Raw genomic sequence first — 24971 nt, forward strand, 5'->3', positions numbered from 1 at the left:
GGAGCATGACACACCTGGATGTGCATGCTGGGCCTGTCATTGACCAGCTGTGTGAACTTGAGCCGATTGCTCCTCTTTTCCAAGCCTCAGTTGCTTTGGTTGTAAAATGGGAATGACCATAGTCATAGCAACCTCTTAGCAATGCTTCTAGATTTATATGAGGTCATAAGCGCTCCATGCCTCTCAATAAAAGAGCCTTCCCAGAAGAGAGTGAGGCTGAGGCCAGAAGAGGGTAGAGACACTGCTGGGAGGTCTTGTATGGATGGGAGGACAGGCCATGGAAGGGAACTGGGGGCCCAGGGCAAGCCTAGCAGATCTTGCTCCAGGACCAGGGGATCTTCCTCACTGATGCCCCTCTTGGGCAATCCAGAGAGAAACAGGTGACTATAGACTCTGACCATGAGAGGAAGAACTTAGACTTGGTGACTCTGGGAGGATGTCCCCCATTCAGCCCTCCTCTTCCCTACCCTCTTATTGGGATGCTGTGCATAGATAGATCTTTCCAGGTGGCACTAGTGGGAAAGAACCTGGCTGCCAATGCAGGAGACTTAAGAGATACTGGTTCAGTCCCTAGGTGGGGAAGATCCCCTGGAGAAGGAAATGGCAACCCACTCCAGTATCCTTGCCTGGAGAATCCCATGGACAGAGGAGCCTGGCAGGCTATAGTCCACAGGGTTGCTACAGGTCAGACACAACTGAAGCAACTTAGCACACACATACATAGATAATCACCTTGGGTGATTTATTCTGTGTCCTGAAGCCTCAGTTTCCCCTTCAGAACAGCTTTAACAGCACCACGCTCCTGGAGCCCAGGGTGCCCTTTAACAAGCACACTAGCCTTGCAGACTTCTGGCACCCACTCTCCTTCCCCCATTGGTCTCACCCATACTGCTCCCATACTGAGCAGTGCCTCCTAGGGGGCTTCTCAGGGGAAGGGATCAGGGACATGCAGCAGCTTGGCAGACGACAGTTGGGGGACAGAAGAGACTGGGCTAGTAGCCGGGGTGGCCAGTCATTTGGCTCCTGTTCCCACGTGGACTGCCATCCTAAGCACAGCTCAGCCCTTTTCTTTAAATAAAAAGAATGACGTCATCCTCATGCTTAGCTGCTGAGCTAGAGGGAGGTGATCTGAGATATGGTGGAGGGGAAGCATGAGATGCTGGGGCTGGGGGTGGGGAAGCCAAGAGGCAGATGAAGGACAGGTACCAAGCCCCCTCTGGGGACACACACGTGTGTGTTTGTCTCCCCTGGAGTCCACCCACGTATATGTGTTGGAAAACTGCAGAATCACAAAATGTTAGAGCAAAGATGGAACTTAATGGTACTGCTAGAAAAGCAGAGACTCATGGACAATGTGGGGGAATTAGACAGATATAGACAAGACCCTTCGTGTTTCTGAGCCCCAGTTTCCTCATCTGTGAAAGGGGGAGGCCTTGCAAGCACTTTGTGTGAAAGGATGGGGAAAGATAATGGAAGAAAGTAGGGGCACAGATAAATGGTGTCTATTGTGAATATGATTGGGCAGAAGTGATGCTGACAGCAAGAGAGCATTGGGCTGGTGTCACAGGACTCCCCCTTGACCCTTCCTATCAGGAGTCTGGGCCTGGGCTCTGCCAACTCTGGAGTGCATGGTCCCTATTGTCTCCCAGGCTCACCTGTCAGCACCTCCTCTCTGGTCTTGTGGGGGGCCTGGGAACTGCCTCTGCTCTTCCCCTTTGGGGTGATGCTCTGGATCCTTCGGTGGAAGTTCTGGGTTCTGTTTTCCCTGAGCATCTGTGAAGTCTCCCCTCGGGGTTAGCTCAGGCTCCTGGCAGCTCCTTCCCCGCTGAGCTCCTGGCTGACAGCTCCCGGGCCCTCTCAGGGTCCCTTTCCTCTCCCTCCTCTCCTCTCCCTCCCCACTCTCACAAGTACTTTCCTTTGCTCACCCTGCTCCCTCTCCTCTGCGTTCCCCCCTCAGTCCCTGTCCCTATATCTGTCTTTCCCTGTCCCTGTCTCTGATGTCAGAGTCTATCCAGTGTGTTACCCTGCCTCTCCGGCCCTGTTTCCCTGTCCCATCCCATCTCTGATATGAACTCTCTTACAGTCTCTGTCTACAATCTCTCTTTCTCTCTCATATTGTATTTTTTCTGCTCCTTAAGAAGTAAGTCCCTGTCTTAAGCAAAACCCTGAGGGGCCAGGTCCAGGCTGGTTATCCAGAAGGAAATGGGCCCCCAGCCCTCCTCCCCTACCCCCTGTAGGGTGCAGCCCTGACTTTCTGTACTTCCTGAGCACGGGTGTGTGTGTGGGCCGAGGGCAGAAGGCCCATCTTGCCTGTCATCTGGAGAGACGTGTGTGCGAAATGTTAGCTCTATGGCTCTGATTCAGCTCCCGGGCGGCTGGCTGCAGAACACGATGACGGAAGGGGGTGATGGGGACCCGGAAAAGGGAGCTGGGCTGAAGATGGATCCCTGAGACTTCTGCAGAGGACCTGGGACCTTCTAGAGAAGACCCTGGGTGCGATAAATGGAGGGCCTAGGTGGAGGTTGCAGCCCCACTGGATGCAATGATGTGGCCTAGATGGGATAAAAATGAAGAAGCTTCAGTGTAGGGCTTGGGTGGGAGGAGGGGATGCTGGGTGTGATGAAGGAACCCCCAGGGTGGGGCCTGGGTGGGGGCAGTGATGGAACATGGGAGAGAGTTCAACAGATGGTAAATGCGGGTGGAGGGGGTACGGGGGGGCTCAGAGGGAAGCATTAAATTAAATAAGAGGCATGGATGTGGTGAAAGTCCATGGGGGCACCCTCTAGAGCCCTCCATCTGCTTGCCCCTCTCCTGTCTCCCCACAGGCACCTCATGCTGGTCTCTCTCTCCCCTCACTCACTTTGCTGCTTCCAGCACTCACCTCTCAGTTCCTAGGTCTCCCCCTTGCCTCTGCCCTGAAGCCCTTTCTCTTTAGGACATCTTCCCTGTAGATCCTCGAATCTCTAAGGGCTGGTGTGTGGTCCCACAGGTGACAGACTGTGTTTCAGGGCTGACCCTGCAGAGAGCTGTCTGTCTGCCTGTCTATCTAGTCCAGAAAGAAGAGTTCCAGTTCCCCCTTGCCCTGGTCTGGAGTGGTCAGCAGTTCTCACTTGAGAAGGAGCTGGTGGTGTAGCTCCTAGGCCTGGGGTCTTTGAGCTGGATGTGCTGCTGCTGAGGATTGGAGCAGGGACGGAGTCTCCAGCACAGTCTAGCCAGGACTGCTGGAATCCTAACGTGTGCTCAGGGACAGTGTGTCTCCAGGCCACAGACAGCTCATAGAGTCGAGTCAAGGCCAAACTCACCTACTGCTTCCCTGCCCCTACCCCCAGGACTTCCAGCCCATGTCTGTATCCACAGGGGCCTGGAGGGGGCCCATGACAGCCTCCAGTTTGGGCGAGAGGAGGCCAATTTCAAAATACATTGTGATAACCATAGTAATATTGGCAAAAGCCATCACTCATTTGGAGCTAGTCTGTGGGGATAAATCCTCATAGCTATGGGGTGGACATTATTTTTACCCCTACTTCCCAGAGAAAGAAACAGGCTCAGAGAGGTTAAGTTACCTGCTTGGATTTTCCTACCAGGGCCCACTTGCCTCCACAGCTTATGCTCTGAACCCCCTTAGACCCTGAGCAGCCCCCACAGATGACTTCCTGCCTCAGGAGCCTGGGAGGTGTGAGTGATGGAAGGGACCACGGATCACCAACATTCCAGGGAACCCACTCCTTTGGGGGTGCAGTTGTGGGAGGGCTCGTGGCTCCTCCCTCAGGGCCTGGGAGGCCTGGGACCACCTTACAGAGCCAAAAAAAACCACATCCAGGCTTGCGTGGGCCTGAAGATACCCTGCCTCCACTGACACCCCCAGAAAGCCGTTAATTGGTTACACTTGTAGCAAGTGGGGGTGGGGGTGACCCAAATGAGGCTACTGGCTTGGGCTGTGGACAGGAGCATGGGCTGGGAGTGGGGGGCTATCCAGGGTCCACTGCTGCCTTATCGGCCCTGCCTTGGGAGCAGCAGGACCCCCTGCTAGGCTGTGGGGTGCAGAGAGACCCTCCCCCACGTCTCTGTGTGGGTGCACTGGGCTGCTGTGTTCCTGTGGCGCCGGTGGGTGCGTGACGATGGCAGCTCCCACCCGGCAGAGCCGTGAACAGAAGGGGCGAGCTGCCGGCAGCTTTAAATAGCTCCTTGCTGTATCTCGCTTGCTGAAGCCCCACCCCCACCCCCAAGTCTGGCTGCCCCAGGGAGGGGCTGCATGAGCCCCAGAAAGGAGGCCAAGACAGAGGGACTCGCACCTCCACAGCTCAGAAACACCCTCAGGTCATGGAAACACCTGCCAAAGAACACCTGTTCATCGCTGTACTTGAGAGGCACAGCCCAGTGTTTTCTTGAGTAGGGGTCCAGGAAACCTCTGAAGGGACGATGAGTCATCAGGAGACTGGCTCTGCCAGGCCTGCATCTTGGCTGCAAGGATGAGCAGGCAGGTCCTCAATCAGGCCCTGCGTTAAGAGAGGTGCATTAGTTTAGATGAGGGCTTAGGCACTCTGACTCGGAATAGCAGCCCACCTCCCCCTGCTCCTATGTGCAGTCAGCGGTGACCACTATGGTCACCAGCTCACCTCCTCACCTTGGGCGTCATCTGTCTGTGCACACACCTGATCCTGCAATCTTATCCCTCATCACTCTACTCAATCCACTGACCTCACTTCAGGCATTTGGACCTTCTTTCTGCTCCAGCTCATTGCCACCTCAGGGCCTTTGCATTTGCCCAGATGATTTGAAGAATAAGTTGTAGTTTATCAGGCAAGGAGTTTGGTAGTAGGGCTTCCCTGGTAGCTCAACTAGTAAAGAATCCACCTGCAATGCAGGAGACCCAGTTCGATTCTTGGGTCAGGAAGTTCCCTAGAGAAGGGGTAGGCTACCCACTCCAGTATTCTTGGGCTTCTCTGGTGGATCAGACAGTAAAGAATTTGCCTGCAATGTGGGAGATCTAACTTCAATCCCTGGGTTAGGAAGATTCCCTGGAGGAGGCCATGGCAACCCACTCCAGTATTCTTGCCTGAAGAATCCCCATGGACAGAGGAACCTTGTGGGCTACAGTCCATGGGGTCGCAAAGAGTCAGACATGACTGAGCAACTAAGCACACAGCAAGCACAGGGGAGCATTCTAGACTGTGGGAACAGCATGTGCAAATATCCTGTGCCCAAAGAGATGCTAGCAAGTAGGAGGGACTGAAGGGAGACAGAGGTGGCTATGTGATGTGAAATGAGGCTAGAGAAGTGGGCAGTGGCCCCACTGTGCAGGATCCTGCAGACCACATTATGGCTGTTTGTCTTTATCCGGGGTCCTCAAAGGGCTTTAAATCACATGATCATATTTGCATTTTGAAAAAATTACTCTGGTGGCCTATGAAATAAAGATCTGCAAGTGATGACAAAAAGATTTAGAAATCATACTAGAAGAGGGATGGCAAATTTATGCCATACTTATCACAATTCCCTGTTCTCATACCCAAAGCAGACAGCGCTAGTCAATTACAGCAGTGGTTCTCAAAGTGGTTCTCAGATAGGCAGCATTAGCATCACCAGGGAATTAGTTAGAAATGCAAATGATCAGACCTCACACCAGGCCGCTTGTATAGGAGACTCCAGGGGTGAAAGGCAGCAATCTGTGTTTTAATAAGTCCTCCAGGTGATTCTGATGCAGGCTGAAATTTGAGAACCACTGAACTAGAACACTCTTTGATACTAAGCGCCACGCAGCATCAAAAACCTCAACACTCACTCTAAGCAGTCACTAGCCATCGGTCCCAGAGCCACTGTGAGGCTAATTGCACAGAGCCCTGGGCTGTGGGCTACTCAAAGGAAGCTGCACAGACTCAGGTCTGGAACTCAAGAACCTGAGACCCTGACAAAGCAAGCCCTAAATGTAGGCCAGCAGCCAAGTGTGCTGGGAGGAGAGCACTGGACACAGAATCCGGAGTTTTGGCCTCAAGCCCCTGCTCAGCCTCTGCTGGGTGGTGGCACAAGCAAGCCTCCCTGACTCAGGTTCCTGGCGTGCTTTAAAGGCAGTGTGGCTCTGAGCAGCGGCCTCTTCTCCTGCAGCCTGAAGCCAGAGGGAACTGGAATTCGTGTGTGTCTCTGGGGAAAGCCCCTATAAATCTGCCTCCCCACTGGGGCTGGCAGGGAACTGGGCGGCGGCAGAGACATCACCCACAGCTTGTAAGAGGCAGCACATGACTCAGCTCTGGGAGGGAGGCATCCATCACCCTGGGCAGTCAGCAAGAGGAGAGAACTGGGGAGGAACAGCGTGGGAGTAAGGGAGCAAAGAAAGGCAGAGGCAGAGCTCTTAGCCCCTTGCCAGCTCCACCACTTTCTCAGGCCTGGGACCCATGAGTAGACAGGGGGACTCAGCCCAGAGAGAGGGAAACCCAAGAAGGAAAGAGAGTGAGATGAGGGTTGGGGGTCAGATTCTCTGCAACCCTTCAGGATACAGAAAATGTGGTCCTGAACTGCCTACAAACCTTGAGACTAATTTCAAAAACTCCTCCCCCGCATGACTTATCTGGCTTCTTCTCAGCTCAAATGTCACTTCAGCAGAGAGGCCTTCCCAGATCAGCCATCTGTCCCCTACCTCCCTATCACCTTTTCATTGTCCTCAGAGCTCCATCGAGCTCCATCACTCCCTGTAATCACTGTCTTCATGTGTGTTCTGGCTAATGGTCATCTCTCCACATCCTCCTAGGCTGGAAGCTGCCCAAGGGCCGGGGTCTCCCTATTTTGCTCATGGCTCTCCCACGGGGGTTTAGAATGGCGCCTGGCACAGAACCACAACTTACTATGTGCTAGGAACTGTTTTACATGATTTACATACATTATTTCATCATGTGCCAATCTTTGAAATAAGCAATATAATTATTTCTCATTTTTCAGATGGAAACACTATGGACAGAAAGATAAGTGACTTATTCACAGGTCACACAGCTAGGAGGTGGCAGACCCAAGTCTGACTTCAGAGTTCAGAATATTTGGAACGTGGGAGCAAGGGGGTGGTTGGAAACATTGGGGGCTGGGAGGATTATTGAACCAAACTACCGATAAGAAAACATTAGCCCAGAACAAGGGGGTTCCATCTGAAGCTGGAATTACTTAATTTAGGCTTTCTAAAGGGAAATCCTGCTTTACACAGCTGCTGTCCAACTTCTGGAATTTGTTACCCCCAAGGGGTCTGCACAAGCCAAAAATAGAAAGGAGTTCAGAAAGGGTTGCACAAAATTAATGGATGATGGGTCCCCATTGGTAATTAAAGGAAGTGAGAGCTGCTGGGGGTTTGGGCTTAGACATTTGAGGTCAGTATCACTGCCGGGGACTGACATGGTCTCCCCTAAATGGGTCCCGGGTGCTCCAGCAGAGAGTGGCAGGCTGGGAAGCGTTGGAGAGGTACATGATCTCGACTTCCTAGCCCACTCCTGCAGGACCTGGCCTAGCCAACCCCTTACCCCATACCCCCAGGCTCAGCTGAGCTCTTAGGGGCCAGGTGTCCTGGCTAGCTGAGTCATTCACCTGCCCAGGATGGGTAATTTGCATATATTCTGGTTTTCTGAGTACCTATTTTCTTTGCTACCTTTTTTTTTTTAAGAAAAAGCTATTTTTGCAAGGTGTTCATTACTTCCTAATTATTCATACTCCTTCCATTTATTTTTCTTGTTAAATTCAAAACTCAAGAGCAGCTCACTTTCTTGTTTCAGATTCCTAGTGAACTTCAGGCCCACTCCCCTTCCTTCCAGTTAGCCTAGGGTGGGAGAGGCCCCCATGCCCCCCTCCTCCCTGGGCCCTGGGCATCCCCACTCCCTAGAGACTTCCCTCCAACTAGTGCCCCCTGAAAACCCCTTTGGAAACCCCACCCTCACTATTCTGCTGTCTTGGCCTCCACATCTCTCCTTGTCTCCTCCACCCACAGTATCTCCCTTCTCTGCTCTTCTCCCCTCCTCCTCACTTCTCTCAGTCTGCCCAGCTTCCCTCTGCTTCCCCTCTCTTCCCCTTTCCTCTGCTCCCCTACCTGCCTTCTTAATCCTCCCTTCCCCCTGCAATACCCTCATACCCTCAGAATCCCCAGGGTTGCTCTCCTCCCACTCCCCCTTCTAGAAATATCACCCACAAGCCCAAATTATGCTGCGTTGCCTGCTGCTCCAGCAGGTGGGTGCTGTGGTCCTTGGCTGAAAGCCAGTCGTTCATCTCCCCCAGCCCTGCATAGTACTCCTTAAATTGCTTAATCCCTGAAAAATCACTTCCTCAAATCCCAGTAACAGTGGCTCCCAGAGGGGTGGGGCAGTCGGCCCCTAGGATTCCCAGTCTCTGGCCCTGAGCTGAGGCCAGCAACTCTCAGCAGATCCCGCTCCCAGGACTACTTTATGGAGGCCCTGGCAGTGGCGGTGGTCCCCTCTTACACCTCTCAGACTCCTTTGGCAGGGGGTCCTGTGGCCATCTAGGGGCAGGTGGATATAGTGGGGCAGTTGATAGCTGGACTTGAGTCTCCTCTCCACAAGCAGCAGCCCGGGACCTGACTTCTGCTGCAGCAGCCTTCTAGCCGGTGACGGGGTCCGAATGCTCCCATAGGTACCCTGTGTGTGTGTCCACATGGCCAAACCCACACAGCAGCACACGCATCTGCCTCACACATCTCTACACGCTCTGTACCTTAGAGCAGGGCATCTCATCCTCAGGGGCACCAGAATCACTGAGGAGGCTTGTCAGAGTGCTAGGCTCCACCTCCAGGTTTGGGATTCAGTAGGTCTGAGGTGGGGCCTGAGTATGTGCATTCAAGCAAAAGCCAGATGCTGCTGACACTGCGGGTACAACTCTTTGAGAACTGCTGCCCTAGGGATGTCCACCTGTCCACAGGAGGGTTTTGCAAAGATGGTTTTGTAAGATCGCACGGGCAAGGTGGCTGGAGAGAACTGGGAGTGATGAGCTGAGTTTGGGGATTACTCAGCCCAAGAACACAGATTTCCAATATCATCCTCTCTCACCGCCTCTGCTGCTTGATGTGTCTCCATCTCTCTCTGCATTTCTGTGTATCTCTTTCTCAGTCTCTCCGCCTGCCCTGAGGCCTCCTAGCCCCAGAGAGGTCCCGCAGCTCCAGGTGGCTTCCCAGTAACTCTGCACACAAAAGCTCATCCATCTCCATCACCCCACAAGTGAGTGGCAGGCAGGTGAGAGAAGAAGATTACAGAAGAACAGCCTCAGTTCCGTGCCAACAGGGAGCTCGCTCACCATGAGAACACAGCCAATTATTCCCTCTGTTCTGGGGGATAATCATTAATGCCACAGGAAATTCTAAACAAGCGATTAAATCATTACTGGAGAAGGTGCAGCGAGCCTGGGCCACCATTAAGCCCCCCTTGTGCTCTGGTCTAGGGAAGTCTTAGCTGGGAGGTAAGAAGCAGGGAGACAGGCATTGACCCCACCCTGCAGCATCACCAGCAGACAGTGTGGCAGGGCCAGCTCCCAAACCACCTTTGCCCTCTGAGCTGCACACACACTACTGTCCCCAGACCCCTCCTGACCCACCCACAGTGGAAGCTCTATTCCAGCGCTGTTCATGACCTCATGCCTTCTAAAACTTTGCCCAACTGAGGCATCTGTTCAGTCAATGGACAAATATTTACTGAGCACCTACTATGTGCCAGGCAGTATTCTAGGACCTGGGGAGATACTGGTCAACAAGACAGGTGAGGTCCCTCTCCTCATGGAGCTCACAGTCGAGTGAGGCAGGCACATAATCAGAATGTGAATAAGTAGGCAAGAAAATGATCATCAATTGTGGCAAGAACCCAGGAGGAAATAAACAGGATACTATGGGTACTGTGAGTGGAGGACTGACCTGGAGGATCTTGGAGGCCACCCACACTCTGACAGGCCTCTGCCTTGGGTCGGCTGGCAGTCTATGCCCGTCTCTGGGCCTGCAGATCATGTCTTATGTGAACATCTGCAACAACTGAGCAGCCCTCTTCCTACCCTGAGTCCCCAGCATGCTATCTTTGGAACGATAATGAGTATCTATCACAGCTACTGTTTTTTAGCACTTACTATGTGCCAGGCATTGCGCTAAGCAATTTATGATCATTACATCATTTCATCTGCAGACCAGTAATAATGTTATAAAGCAGATGTTTTTAATCCCCATTTTACAGACCAGGAAATAGAGACCCGAAACATCTGTACCCTTTGGTCAAGTCACACAGTCAGCGACTAGGTGGTGAAACAGAAGTCTGACCGAGTCCTGAGCGGAGGCGTTTAACCCCCACCTCATCCTACCTCCCAGGAGAAACATGAGAGGTTTGTGTGGGCTTTGCAGGATTGATTTCAGGGCTGGGAGACCTCCCAGCCTGGGGTCCCTGTGGAGACGGAGCTACAGTGGGCTAGTCACTAGTTCCTAAAATGTGCCAAGAAGGGCTACAAGTCTCCAAGTCTCCAAAATGCAGCCCCAAGAGGGGAAACAGAATGAACCGCTTTACTCAGCTGCAGGATCCCTTTTGCTCAGGGACCCTAGGACAACCCCCCTTGGCTGCCGCAGCCCAAAGGTCTCTGTAGAACCCAGAGAGACCATGGACCCTACTTCCCCAGGTGCCCCCCAGGCCCTTGCAGCCTTGGGAGTCACCCCCAACACCCCACTCCATAAGTTGTCCTCCTGTCCTCCACCCTCCTGCCCCTGGGGCCCAGGCTGCATTCCCCAGGGACGGTGGGGCAGCCAGAGGCAGACAGGACCGGAGCCTGGGTCTGCGGTGACTAATCGGCTGGTGCTTGGGAGGCCATGGTGAATTATTCACATGGATTCTGTGAATTATTCAAGTTGTTATTATTTATTTTTCAGATGCGCCTGCGGCAGAGCCTCCAGGCCCATGTTCAAAGGATGACATAAGTCCTGACTCTTGATCGCCTGTGCGTGTGGAGAATGAGTCAGGCCTCTCTCCAGCCTCAACCAGGAGTCCCAGAGAGCAGGCTGAGGGCAGGGAGCAGCTGCCTTCAGGGCAGACTCCTGCAGAGCCCCAATCCTAATGCCAATTATAGAACTAATAGTTACCACTTACCAAGTCTCACAGTCCCGGCCCTGTGTTCTCCATTGCAGGCTCAAGTGAACACAATAACTCTGGGAAGATGCTTATCAACCCCATCTAGCAGATGATGGAACTGAGGCTCAGAGATATGATGTCCCTTGTCCAAGGCCACTAGTTAATAACTGGGATTCCGGCCCAGGTCTGTGTACTCTAAAGCCAGTGGCTGCCACATTGCACATTGTCTTGGGTGTCATACCCGACTATTTCCTGCAAAAACTCTTTGCTGCTCCAACTGCACACCCACCCCCACTACAGGCTTTAAACCATGCTGAGGGCAGGACATGCCCAGTACCTCTAAAGCTCTCAGAGAAGCCTTGGAATCTCCATGGCAACAGGATCCTGAGCAGCCAGAAGTGAGTGTGGTCTACCTCTGAGGAGCAGAGCTGCCCTTTGCCTGCAAATGTTCCAGGCTCTGAGTGAGTGTGACTCAGAGTTCCGCCAGCCTCCCTGCCTCCTTCAATAACTCTCCTGCTGTCTAACCTCCATCCCTCTGGCTGCAGCTCTGATCCCATTTGCTGAACAATCCCCTCCCCGCTTCCCCTAGCTGCCATCTGGAGGAGGCAAAGTGGACATGTGGACTCAGCCCTGGGGAGGCTCTGACGGCCCCTTGTCAAGGTGACCAGTGTCTCACAGAGACAACCTCCTGCCCTGGAAGGAAAGCTTTGTCTTCCTGCTACCCCATTCATTCATTCACTCACTCATTCATTCGATACATCCTTATGGTATGCCCACTATGTGCCAGGGACTGCTCCAGGTGCCAGGACCTGACAGGACTTTCCTGTCAGGCCTCTGTCCCCTGACCTGTCTCTCCTGACATGAAGGAAGCAGAATCTCAGGCAAAGTGGATCCAAGCCTACCTCTACCAGCCCCTGACTCTCCAGATGACCTTGGGCCAGCAGCTCCCCACTCTGCCTTTCTCCTTTAAAATAAGGGAGTGGGTCCAGAATCTTATTTCGAAGGCCTTGCCAGTCCCGCTTTTCTCAGGTGTCAGTAACTCAATAACAAAGCCATCATCAGTTCCATCCTACAGCTGTGAGAGTCAGCGCTCTGCATGGGCTTCCTCTCAGGTGGACTTAATGACCCTCCCTCTCTTCCCAGTTCCATGCATTTTAAAGAGGAGTCTGGGGATGGCTCTGCTGCTAATGGTGAATTTCAGTTGCCAGAGAGGCTTGGGGGCTGGAGAGGAGACGAAACAAACATTTGCAGAATGCCTTTGCCTTCTTCACAAATGTTCTTTAATAATCTTTGCAGAGGTGGATACGCCTATCCTCGTTTTACAGACAAGGAAACTGGACCTCCCAGCTGCTAAGTAGCAGGGCTGGGATGTGAATTCAGGCCCACGCTGGCCCATGCTCTTGCTGCAGCACCAGGCTGTATCCCTGGCGTCAGATGGGCCCTGGGGACAGAGGGTGGCTTCCTCTTCCAAAGCCTGTGTTGGAACTGGGGGAGGAGATCTCATCACTGAAATGACTTCCAGGGAGTTGGGTGCCACTGATTTCTCCCTTCTCCACCAACAGAGGAGAGGAGAACCTTGGGCTCAGTTGTGCTGAGTCATTCAGGGCCTAGGAAACCCAGGTTTATATTTACCCCTAAGCAGCCACCTCAGCAGGTTTGGGGCCGTCAGTTCAGTCGCTCAGTCGTGTCTGACTCTTGATGCGACCCCATGGACTGCAGCACGCCAGGCTTCCCTGTCCATCAAAAACTTCCAAGGCTTGGTCAAACTCAAGTCCATCAAGTCAGCGATGTCATCCAACTATCTCATCCTCTGTTGTCTCCTTCTCCTCCTGCCTTGGGGCCATACTTCCTCTTTATCTCAGAGCACCTGGATTCATTCCCTGGCCAGGCAGGCAGGTAGGGAGGGACCATGGGGCTGGAACACAGTGGCTGGGGCACTCCCACGTTAAGCCCAGTCAATGACCTGGTAGGCTGGACACTAGTCTCTGCCTCAGCCCAGCCTGACATCAGCCTGGGCCTTCCCTGAGTGTGCATAGACCACCAGCCTCTGAATCCAGGGGCTTGTTAACACTGCCAGGCTACATACTCCTCCAGACATCCAGAACAGGGATCCTGCTGGAGATATGTGACACCAGCTGTTAACTAAGCTTCCCCCTGAAGCTCAGAAGTGCTGGGCTGTGAAACCTAGGCTCTGGAGCAATCTTGAGTGAGTTATAATCCTGACACTGACACTTACTAGTTAAGCAGTCTGGGGTGAGGTACACCATCTCTCTGAGGTCAGTTTCCCTATTTGTAAAATAGCCTCTTCATGGGGTTATTATGAGGATTACACTAGCTGATGTAAAGTGCTGAATAAAGGCCAGTCAGGATGAGCTTGGCAACCCCCCGTTCCCCTTCCCCCCTACCCCCAAGTGAGGCTGGGCCTGGGGGCTGCAGTTCTGGTAGGACTGAACTTACCAGCCGGCTCTCAGCTCCTCACAGGCTGCAGTGTATCTCGTGGCAGTTTCTACACAGAACTTACCCTCCAGACCACAGACACATTTTCCTGTTGGTCTCTCTTAAGGCTCCGGCAGGAAGCCTGCTCTGCAGACCTTTTTCTTGGACACACCAGGGTGGTGGGGTCCCTGGGGTCAGAGAGAGCTGCCTTGTGGTCTTAGGGGCAAAAGATTTGGCTGTGGTCTGGGGCCCATGGGTGACCCCAACTCCATCCTGGGAACTACCATTAGGGAGAACCTACTTCCAAGGCAGCTGATGTTTCCTACTGAACTTCCTCTTAGGCCTGGCGAGGTTAAGTACTGCCATTCTGTTTACAGATGGCAGACCAGGGGCTTGGTCTTTGCCTAAAGTCATTGAGCTTTTTTTTAATTTTATTTTTTAAATATTTTTAAACTATTATGTATTGGGGTATAGCTGATTATGTTAATCAGCTGTTAATATTGTGATAGTTTTAGGTAAACAGCAAGGGACCCAGCCATACATGCACATGTATCCATTCTCCCCAAAATGCCCCTCTCATTCAAGCTGCCACACAACACTGAGCAGAGTTCCCTGTGCTATACAGTAGGTCCTTGTTGGCTATCCATGTTAAATCTAGCAGTGTGTACATGTCCATCCCAAACTCAACTATCCCTTCCCCCCATCCCTCCCCATGACAACCGTAAGTTTGTTCTCCAAGTCTGTAAGTCTTAAAGTTATTGAAATTCTAAATGGAGGATCTGGGATTTGAACTCAGGTCTGTATGATTCCAAATTTTGTGTGTATACCAGTATGTGACACCACCCCTCTAAACCTCCATCATGGTGATGGTTTACTAAACACTTAATAAAGGCCATGTTCTGAGCTATGCACTCCACGTTTTTTGTTTGTTTTTTTTTTAATTTTTTTGTGTTGGGGTATAGTTGATTAACTATATTGTGATAGTTTCAGGTGAACAGAGAAGGGACTCAGACATACATACACATGTATGCATTCTCCCCCAAACTCCCCTCCCATCTAGGCTGACACATTCCCCATGTTTTTTGTTTTGTTTTGTTTGTACTTTCACCTCTGAGATAGACTCTGTTATTATTATTTCTATCTTATAGGAAAGGAAACAGCCACTCAGAAAGACTGAGGATATAAGCTGGTTGGCTTGGTTCTTTCATTGTTACGCTGGGTTCCTTGGATAATATCCTGCCCCATTAATCTTCATGATTGAGCTTCGCCTCCGTGGCCCTCCTCTGCCTCAATAGCATCCGTGTCCCTACCCTTCCTTCTATTTGGAGATCTCCTTACCTATCTGTGGCCTCATCCTAGCCTCTATGACCCTTAGCTAGGACCTGCAGAGATGGGCTCCCACCCTCATCGCCAACACAACTAACTGCCCATCCCTGCTGCCTCCCAGCCCACAGGGAATCCCCCCTAATTGCATCTCAAGTTGGGAGGCTATTAGCCTGTGATTGCATCCCCAGTGCCTGCCTTGGCCCCTGGGTACCCACTCTCAGCTTCCACAGGCGTCTGAGGTGACGTAAATCCCCAGTCCAATCTGAGCCTCCCCAATACCCCCAGCACCCAGTCCTGGGGAGCTTCTCCCCAGGGAGCTGGGTCCCCTCACAGTGGGGTGGCAGGAAGGGGCTCCCAGCCAGTCGAGTGTAACACACGCACGTTTGTGCAAACACCATTGATGCTGCTGCTGTGCCATCCTCAGACAGAGCCCCTTCCCACTGTGTCTCCCCACCCCCCCTTCCTGCGGGGCTGCCTCCACTTCCTCCAGGATCCCACTGTGGGAGGGCAGGAGTCTGAGTCTTAGGACTCCTGAGTTCTCTTCCTGGCTGAACCAGTCCCTCTCTGTGACCTTCAGCAAGTCTATTCCGCTTTTTGGGCCTCAAAAACATGAGGTTGTCCTGGTGATCTCCAACTAGCTTCTAGCCAGAAAGATAATACCATTTTGATAATTCCTGGGGTTTTCCTTCCACTAATATTTAATGAATACTGGGCATGGTGCCAGGCATCGAGGATTCTAAGAAGGTAAGTTCCTGGCCTCACAGAGCTCACAGCCTCCAGAGTGATCAAAACCAGGATGGGGGAAGCACAGGCTGCGGTGGGGACAGAGGAGGCCAGTGGTGCCCTGGGGTACCCAAAGGAGGAAGCTTTTCTAGCTTGGAGGTGGGATCTGAGAAACTATGCTCCAGGGTTTCTGATACCTAAAGAATGAAAAAGAAGGGTAGGGTGGAGGGGGCGGCCTGGACTAGCCCAGGGAACAGCAGTAGGAAGAGGCCTGGAGGCTTTAGGGGAAGGGTATTAACTTAAGAGGCTAGAGTGTGGATGGAGACCCTGTCAGTAATGACTCTGAGGGCACTGAGGAGCTATAGAAAAATGTGGGGCAGGAGAATAATGTGACTGCCATATGGGGGAAGGATGGGGGCCAAGGGGGTGAGGGCGGGAACCCTTCCAGGAGGCTTCTAACCATCTGTCTTCCCTCCTGACTTGGGAACACACTCCTCCTGTCCCCACTGGAAAGGGAGGCAAGGCTTTCCTTCTTCCTTTCCTCTTTTCCTAGACACTCCCCATCTCCTCTCTTCCCTGAGACACACACACACACACTCCCCATCTCCTCTCTTCCTTGACACACATACACATGCACACACACACCTGTTGCAGATGGGGAGATGACGCAGAGCCCTGTGCCTTAGGAAGAAGCCAGAAGGGGAGTCTGCAGATTTGATGCTCAGCTGAAGCTCCAGCAGGGAGAGCACAGTGTCACTCAGAGCACAGCAATGTCCCTCCCCTGAGCCCTAAGGGGTCAATCTCTGTCTGAGCCACGGAGAATAGAGCTGAGGGGTATATTTTCTCCCCTGTTCTCCTTTGTGTGTGTGTGTATGTCTGTGGAGTGTGTGAAGCACAAGGAAAGCGCCGTCAGCCCTGCCATGGAGCCACCACAGAGAAGTGTGCTCCAGGGCCACTCAAAGCTCAAAAGGGATTTCAGAAGGATTCAGAGGTCAGGGGCACCAGTGGCACAGAACCTGCCTGCCAACGCAGGGGATGCATGTTCCACCCCTGGGTCGGGAAGATTCTTTGGAGAACAAAATGGCAACCCACTGCAGTATGCTTGCCTGGAGAATCCCATGGACAAGAGGAGCCTGGAGGCCTACAGCCTATAAGGTCACAAAGAGTCGGAAACGACTGAACATGCGCACGCAGGCACGCACGCAGACGCGCACGCAATTAGAGAATTAAACTTCCCGCCATAGGCTCTGTGGAGCCGGGCATCCTGGGGCCCTAGCTGCACAGAGTTGGGGCATACTCTGGGCTCCGCTCCTCGCCCTCCCTCTAGCAACCCAGGGCTCCCTCAGGCATCTTCCCAGACAGGCACTTGGGCCACGTGAAGCCTCCACCTTGTGGCCCAGACATGTGGGGGACCATTCTCCCCTCAGCCCTTATGGCTCTCTCAGGTGCCCACTGTGGGTGTGGGCGCTCAAGCCAGACTCCAGCAGCCTGTCATCTCCTCCACTCTGTCAGTCAGCGCCAGGCCTGGCCAACACGGTCTCTGGAAGGCACATTTCTGCTTTTCTCCATTTCCACAGCCTTCACAGTCCAGACCTTCCACAGTCCAGACCCCAACCCTCCCCTCACCCAGCTCCTCACGTCCAGCCTTGCCCCTCTCCCAGCTGCCTCCCACGTTGCAGCGACAGATGTTTCTAGAGAACAGTCAGCGCACTACTCTCCTTGGTGTCCTTAAACAGCAGTTCCACACCCTTGGGGATAAAAACCAGACTCCCCTTTGTGGCTTCGAAGACTGGGTTTACCACTTTGGCCTTGGCTCCTGACCACACCCTCCCCTCCACCCCAAAGTTCTCTCCTCTCCTGCCTTCAGGAGTTCTCACCTCAGTTTCTTCACAGACGGTTTCACAGCCAGTTTCCATGCTCAGAGGCCCCTCTCACTCACTCTCTCCAGGCAAATCCCTCCTCATTCCTCTGGTCTCAGCTTCTGCCAGAGCCTCTGACCATCACATAGACACCCGTTTCGGGTTCCAAAGCCCCCAGAACTTCACCTGCCACAACTCTGACCACAATGGATTATAAATGCCTGGTTAATGTACTCATGTCCCACGCTTCACTGAATCGATAAGAATAATGTGTACTCCACATGGATGAAGGCAGGAGTGAGGTGAGAGATGAGGTGGTATCAGGGTGTAGGGTTCAAGTGCCAAAGACACTATGACAGACCAGGACTACACTGGAGCCCAGCCCATATCAGGCACTGTGCTACGCAGTATCTCATTCGCCCAGTGACTGTGAGGATGGGCATTATTACATTATTGCCCCATTTTACAGAAAGGAAACAGGCTGAGAAAGATTAATTTATCCAAGGTCAAATAGCCAGAAGGTGGTACACGCTAGATCTTCCCAGGTGCTGAAGTGATGGGTTTAAAGGAGTGCCCTTGTGGGGTATAAAATGCCAGTGACTTGAAAAGGCTGTTTCAAGTTTCAAAAGATTGAAAAGCCCTCAATCCCTCCACAGTCCTAGAGAAGAGATGACCAGAGCACCCTGCTTCCCCACACCAAAAGTTCGGCTTCTCTGGCAGTGGGATGCAGAGGACCTGAATTCCTAGGGGGAAACTGTGTCACCTCACCCTGGAACCTTCCAGGAAGTGTAAGAGAAACAAGTCCATCAGATCCCATCTCTCACATTCATGTCTCTTTCAGAAGCAGGAGAAGCCTAGGAAGTCTGGAGTACATCCTCTCATCTTCAGGACAGAAGGTAAGGTGCTGAATTTAATAGCAAAGCGAATTTGGTTTGAGAGGAAATGAGATTTCTTTGTCAAGGTGAGTGTGTCTGGGAGAGCTGGGAATGGGGTGGAGTGGGGGAGGGGGCTGGGGGCATTTTGGGGGGGCTGCAAAAGGGGGAGTACGGATCTGGAATTATTAGAATGTTGATTATGTCCTCTTGATTGTTAATGAAATTCTTCACCTTGGATTTCTGGACCAGGGGAAAGCTCCCGGAGCTCATTTTCCCACTGATGAGAGCAAGAGAGAGGGCAGGAGGGGGCAGAGGACTCTCAGCTTAGGGAGAAATTAAATTCTGCCTAAACAAATGGGACTGGACAAGTCTGGCCACTGCCATTTGGAGGCAGAACCCGGGACTGACCCGAGGTCCCTTGTGGAAGCTCTGTGGAGACCCCTGGGTGGGGAGAGGCTCAAAGGTCTGACTCAGGCAGCAGAGTGCAGCTCCAAGAATAATAACAGCTAACATTATTGAGTGCCTTCCATGAGGCCCACACTAAGTAATGTGCCTATACTGTTACCCTGAATCCGCCCAGCAACCCTTGAAGGTGGGTACTATGATTGGCCCCATTTTGTAGATGAGCACACTGAGGAACACAGAGGACAAAAGCTGGTCCAAGGTCCTGTAGATGGTGCGTGGAGGTATCTGGCACCAGCCCAGGCCATCTGGCACCAATGCCTGTCCTTCGAGATCTGAAGGATGCCCACCTCTACCCCTACTTCACCACCTCTCTGAGCTTCAGCTTTCCCCTCTGTAATATGGGCCAATCATAGTTGTCACCACAAAGGGCTGGTGTTAGGAGTCAATGAAATAAAAAATTAAAAACAGCTAAGCCCAGAAACGGTATTCTCTTTGGAGCCTTGCTCTGTGCCTCGCTAGGTGGTGAGGTGTCCCTTCTTACCTACTGGCTGAGCACCGATGACATGGAGGCACTGGCCCAGGTGCAAGGATGTAACAGAGAGCAGAAGGGACACAAGCCCCTGCTCTTGTGGAGCATTCATTTAGTGAGAGAAAGCAGACCCCAGAAAGATAAATTAGTAAGTTAAAATGCGTGTTAGAAACAAGAAATATGGGACTTCCTGGTGGTACTTTGGTTAAAACTCCACCTTGGAATACAGAGGACAAGGTTCCTCAGATCTGGGAACTGAGATCCCACATGCCGCTGTATAGCAGGGAAGGAGGGTAGCCAAGCTGGAGAGAAGCCTGTGCCCGGAAGATCCTGAGTGCAGCAACTAAGACTCTAAAATAACTATTTTTAAAAGAAAAGAAATGCAATAGAACAAAACCAAGCAGTAAGAGGAAGGGACAGCATCCTGCTGGGGGGACTGTGATTGAAATAGGGGGGTCAGAGGAGGTCTCACTGCCTCAGCCGCCACCAAAGTGAGTTGGAGCAAAGACTCAAAGGAAGTATGGGAGTGAGCAAGCACCCATCCGGGGGAACAGCATTCCAGGGAGGGGGAACAGCAACTGCAAAGTACAAAGGTTCTGGGGTGGGTCCATACCTGGTGTGTTCTAGGAATAGCAAACAGGCCAGAGGAGCTACCTTAGCAAAGGCAGGAATGGGGGAAGTGCAGATTGCGTGGGCCTTGTTGATCTTTGTAAGGACTAGCTTTTATCTGAACGAGATGAGAATCCACCAGAGGGTTTTAGGCATGATCTGATTTATGTTTTAAAAGTATCACTCTGTCTGTGGTGCCAAGAACAGACTGTTAGGGTCAAGGGCAGGAGCAGAGAGAAACATTAGGAGGCTATTGCAATAATCTGGGTGCGGGTAGATGGTGGCTGTGTACAGGGAGCAGTAGAGGTGGTGATAAGAGGTTGGGTTCTGGGCGTTTTGTGCCAGTAAAGCCAATAGGATGAGCTCAAGGATAAAATGTGGGAAGTGTGAGAGAAAGGGGATCACGGATGATTCCAAGGGTTTGCCTTCTTCATCTGTCAGTTCCCTGAAGGCCCATCCCCTGCTTTTAAAGATCCAGCTCCATCCTCCCTGACCTCCTGCACTTCTCTAGACTTCCTCAGCTCACAGGGCTTTATTCAAAGCACTGCTTCCCACCCTGGCTCCTTCTGCCAATACCCAGCTTTGCCTTACAGAGCCCAGAGGACCAAGAGTATACATCTACCTCACGGCCTTCTGTGTTCTTCAACCCTTACCTGGCTCAGGAGCTCCCATCACATCTGCTGTCTTCTCTTGCTCCTTGGAACTCACCCTACTCCCTGCCCCACCTGCTCTTCCCTCTCAACCAGGCTGCTTCCCTCACTTCCCCAAGATCTCAGTTGCAGCATCACCACCCCTAGGAAGCCTTCTATGACCTGCCAATCTAGCTGGAATAAGGCCCCATTCCAGCCCAAGCCTTTACCATAGTGGGAGGTTCATCTTGACTTGTGTGATTGTTTTCTGAAAGCCTGTCTCCCCACCTGACTGTAACCTCCACAAGGGCAGGGGTCCACCTGTTTCCTCAGGGGCAGGCAATTCACCAAAAGACACATTCAGTGGGTTTGACATGGAGTCTCGGACTTCTGGTAAATTAACCTTCATTGACCTAAAGCCTCCAGCTGCTAGGTAAATGCCGGCATACAGCAGGTGCTTGACACCTGTTTATTGAAGGAATGAATCAGTCTGTGAATCAAAGTTCTCCTATAAGACCTTTGACATGTGACAAATTTTCTGAGCCTCAGTTTCATTGTATGTGAGGGTGGGAATAAGAGTACTTACTTCCTAGAGACTTCCCTGGTGGCCCAGCAGTTAAGACACCACGCTCCCAATGCAGGGGGCCCAGGTTCCATCCCTCATCAGGGAACTACATCCCATATGCCACAACTAAGACTGCTGCTGCTGCTGCTAAGTTGTTTCAGTCGTGTCCGACTCTGTGCGACCCCATAGACGGCAGCCCACCAGGCTCCCCCATCCCTGGGATTCTCTAGGCAAGAACACTGCAGCCCAAAACATAAAAAAAAATGAGTATCTACTTCCTGAGTTGTTGTGAGAATTGAAAAACATAAGGTGTGTGCAATGCCTCACACTAGTAGCTGTTCAATAATTGTTCCTCCTACGCGGGTTCAGACAATTACCACCTGACAACTCCCCCAGTCTTCCCTCCTCCACCCCTATTCCGTCCTCCTTTCCCCAGCCGCCTCCCCCTCCTAAGGACTCCCGGTTGTGAAATCACCATCACCTCCAAACACTCCTCTCCTTCCCCAAGATCCCCAAATTCAGCACTGGTTACGTATTGATCCTGTTTAACTTTCCCAATGGATGATAAACACAAAATTAAAATGACTTCCTGGAATATTAATGTAGTAAATGGCCCTATTAAAAGAAAGAAAATACAGCTGAGAAAATTCACTTTGATGTAGCATTTCTGCAGGAGGCTCATTTATCTGCAGCTCAGACTCTAGAAATGAGATTCTGAAGGTTTCTCTGATGTCTCTTATTTTTCCCTCACCCAGAATTTAAACAGAAAATAGAATCACAAGCTGGTGTCATAAAAACGTGGGCCTTTTCCCTTCTCAACCAAAAAGCAAATGAAAACAAGGCCAGGTAGATGTCAGTCTCTGCAAACACTGTCTTACAGACTACAGCTGCCCTCCTCAATTTCTCCTGCATCCTGCCCACCTGGCCCTGGTCCACACCGCCAGGCTGACCTCTGAGGGTCAGAGCGGGTGTTCAGAGGTCTGCAGGGCTGCTGCTGAAATTAGGAAAGGTGACTCAGGGCCACAGGAGGCTGTGTCTCATGGGGGTAAATGTGCAGGTTTTGATGGACATGAAATCTTGGCTCTGTCGTTTATTAACTATTATGTTCTTAGACAAAGTACTTCACCTTTCTGAGCCTCAACTCCCTCATCTGTAAAATGGGGATTCTAGTGCCTAGTTACAGGGCAGTTATAAAGCTTTAATGAGATAAAATATCTAGCATGTGGTAGGTTGCTCAGGGTTGCTATAATTTGTCACTACTATTACAGATAATAATCTGTGTTGTTATTATATTCAGGCCCAGGCTGAGATGTCACCTCCTCCAAAAATCTTCCCCAATCCCTAGACTGAACCATTTGCCTCCTCTGGGTGGCAGTAGCCCTGAGCTTCCCCCATCCCCATGCTGGTTCCTCCCCTGCCTCTCACAGCAGCCTGTGGCTCCATGAGGGCTGGCTGGGGTCTTTCTCATGACTGCATCCCAGGGGAACATGGCAAAACTTGAACATCTTGGAGTCAGAGCCAACACACTGGAGGGTGATGTCCGTATACCCTCTTCACGTGGTCTGCAGATCTGTGCCATGGCACTGAGTGCTTCCACACAGCCATGGGAACTCAGAGTGCCCATCATGGAGATGGCTGTCTATGCAGACATCCCTTGTCTGCATCTTCCCTGGGTCTCATGTGCACTCTCTAGAGCCCACTCCTTCCTCCCTAGCTTTAGGGAGGTGCTCAGACCAAGGTCCTCTGGAATTAACTCTCTCTCCCCACTTCTTTGCTCTGTCTTCCTGCTTCCCCCTCTCCTCAGCAACTTCTGCTGAGATCCCAGGTCTCCTTCACCTGGATTTGGCCCTGTGGGCAGATGGAGGAGGCTATCTGTCCTCTGCCTAGGCTGAGCCTCCCTGAGTGTCCCTGCATAAGCCTAGGTTAGGCCCTCAACATCCCTGGCAGGGCAAAGCCATGTCCCTGCCACCTTAAATCCAGGTTCTTCTGGCTCAGGGCCCCTATGTTGGGTCCAGGGGAGTATTTCCATTCCTGCCAGGCATCCAGAGCCCTGTCTGCTTTTTTTTTTTTTTAATTAAAAAAAAATTATTATAGTTGATTTACAATGTTTTCTTAGTTTCAGGTGTACAGCAAAGTGATTCAGTTATACATATACATATATTCATTCTTTTTTCAGATTCATTACTCATATAGGTTATTACAGAATACTGTGTAGAGTTGTCTGTACTATACTGCTGCTGCTGCTGCTAAGTCTCTTCAGTCGTGTCCGACTCTGTGCGACCGCATTGACGGCAGCCCACCAGGCTCCCCCGTCCCTGGGATTCTCCAGGCAAGAACACTGGAGTGGGGTGCCATTGCCTTCTCTGACCTGTACTATACAGAAGGTCCTTATTGGTTATCTACTTTATATACAGTAGTGAGTGAAGTGAGTGAAAGTTGCTCGGTTGTGTCCGACTCTTTGCGACTCCATGGACTACAGTCCATGGAATTCTCTAGGCTGAAATACCTGAGTGGGTAGCCGTTCCCTTCTCCAGGGGATTTTCCTGATCCAGGAATCAAACCAGGGTCTCCTGCATTGCAGGCACATTCTTTACCAACTGAGCTACCAGGGAAGTGTTTATGTTAATCCCAAGCTCCTAATTTATCCCTTCCTACTACATTTCTCTTTTGGTAACAATAAATTTGGTTTTAAAATCTGTGAGTCTGTTTCTGTTTTGTAAATAAGTTTATTTGTATCATTTTCAAAATTAGATTCCACATGTAAGTGATATCATAATGATATTTATTTTTCTCTGATTTACTTCAGTTAGTATGATAATCTCTAGGTCCATCCATGTTGCTAAAAATGATATTATTTTGTTCTTTTTATGGCTGAGTAATATTCCATTGTATATATATACCACATCTTTATCCATTCCTCTACTGATGGACATTTAGGCTGCTTCCATGTCTTCGCTATTGTAAATAGTGCTTCAGTGGACATTGGGGTGCATGTATATTTTCAAATTATGGTTTTTTCTGGATATATGTTCAGGAGTGGGATTGCTGGATCATATGATAGATCTATTTTTAATTTTTTAAGGACCCTTCATGCTGTTCTCCGTAGTGGCTATACCAAATGACATTACCACCAACAGTATAGGAGGGTTCCCTTTTCTCCACACCCTCTCCAGTATTTATTGTTTATAGACTTTTTGATGATGACCTTTCTGACCAGTGTGAGGTGATACTTTATTGTAGCTTAGATTTGCATTTCTCTGATAATTAGTGACGTTAAGCATCTTTTCAAGTGCTTTTTGGCCATCTGTATGTCTTCTTTGGATAAATGTCTATTTAGATCTTCTGTTCATTTTTTGAGTTTGGTTTTTTTTTTTTACATAGAGCTGCATGAGCTCTTTTTTATTTTTGAAATACCTATCTGCTCTCGAACCATTCACATTCTAACATTCTAGACATAGGTCCAGTCCTTCTCTCTCTGATACACACATACAAACAAACACACAAACACATCCATTTGTGTGTCACACAACCAGCACTCTGATACTCAGTCACACAATCACTGTTGTCATAGGCACAGGGCTCAAGAAAGAAGAGGAGCCCCTGTGGACAAGGGGTGGAGGCGGGGGTCTGTGGAAGATCAGCTTGCCTGCTGGGGGCACTGTCCTCTGGAGACCCCTCCCCAGCCAGCCCACGGCCCCCTAGCAGAAAATGAGAAGCTGGAGCAGAGGGGTTAATTTGGGGAAAAGCAGCAGCTGCTTGAAACAGTGAGGGCGGGCCCCAGGGCAAGAGCTGTTCCTGCTGAGATAATGATTGTAAAGGATGCTGGGGTGGGGGCCACCCACACACCCCCAAGCCAGCACACTCCCAACCGCCTTCACGCTCAGGAAGTTATCAGTTTGGGCATGTACTTGTGTGTGTGCGTGTACATGCACACACACAACAGAAA

This window comes from Bos indicus, chromosome 7 (assembly GCF_029378745.1).
Source record: "Bos indicus isolate NIAB-ARS_2022 breed Sahiwal x Tharparkar chromosome 7, NIAB-ARS_B.indTharparkar_mat_pri_1.0, whole genome shotgun sequence".
Classification (NCBI taxonomy): Eukaryota; Metazoa; Chordata; class Mammalia; order Artiodactyla; family Bovidae; genus Bos; species Bos indicus.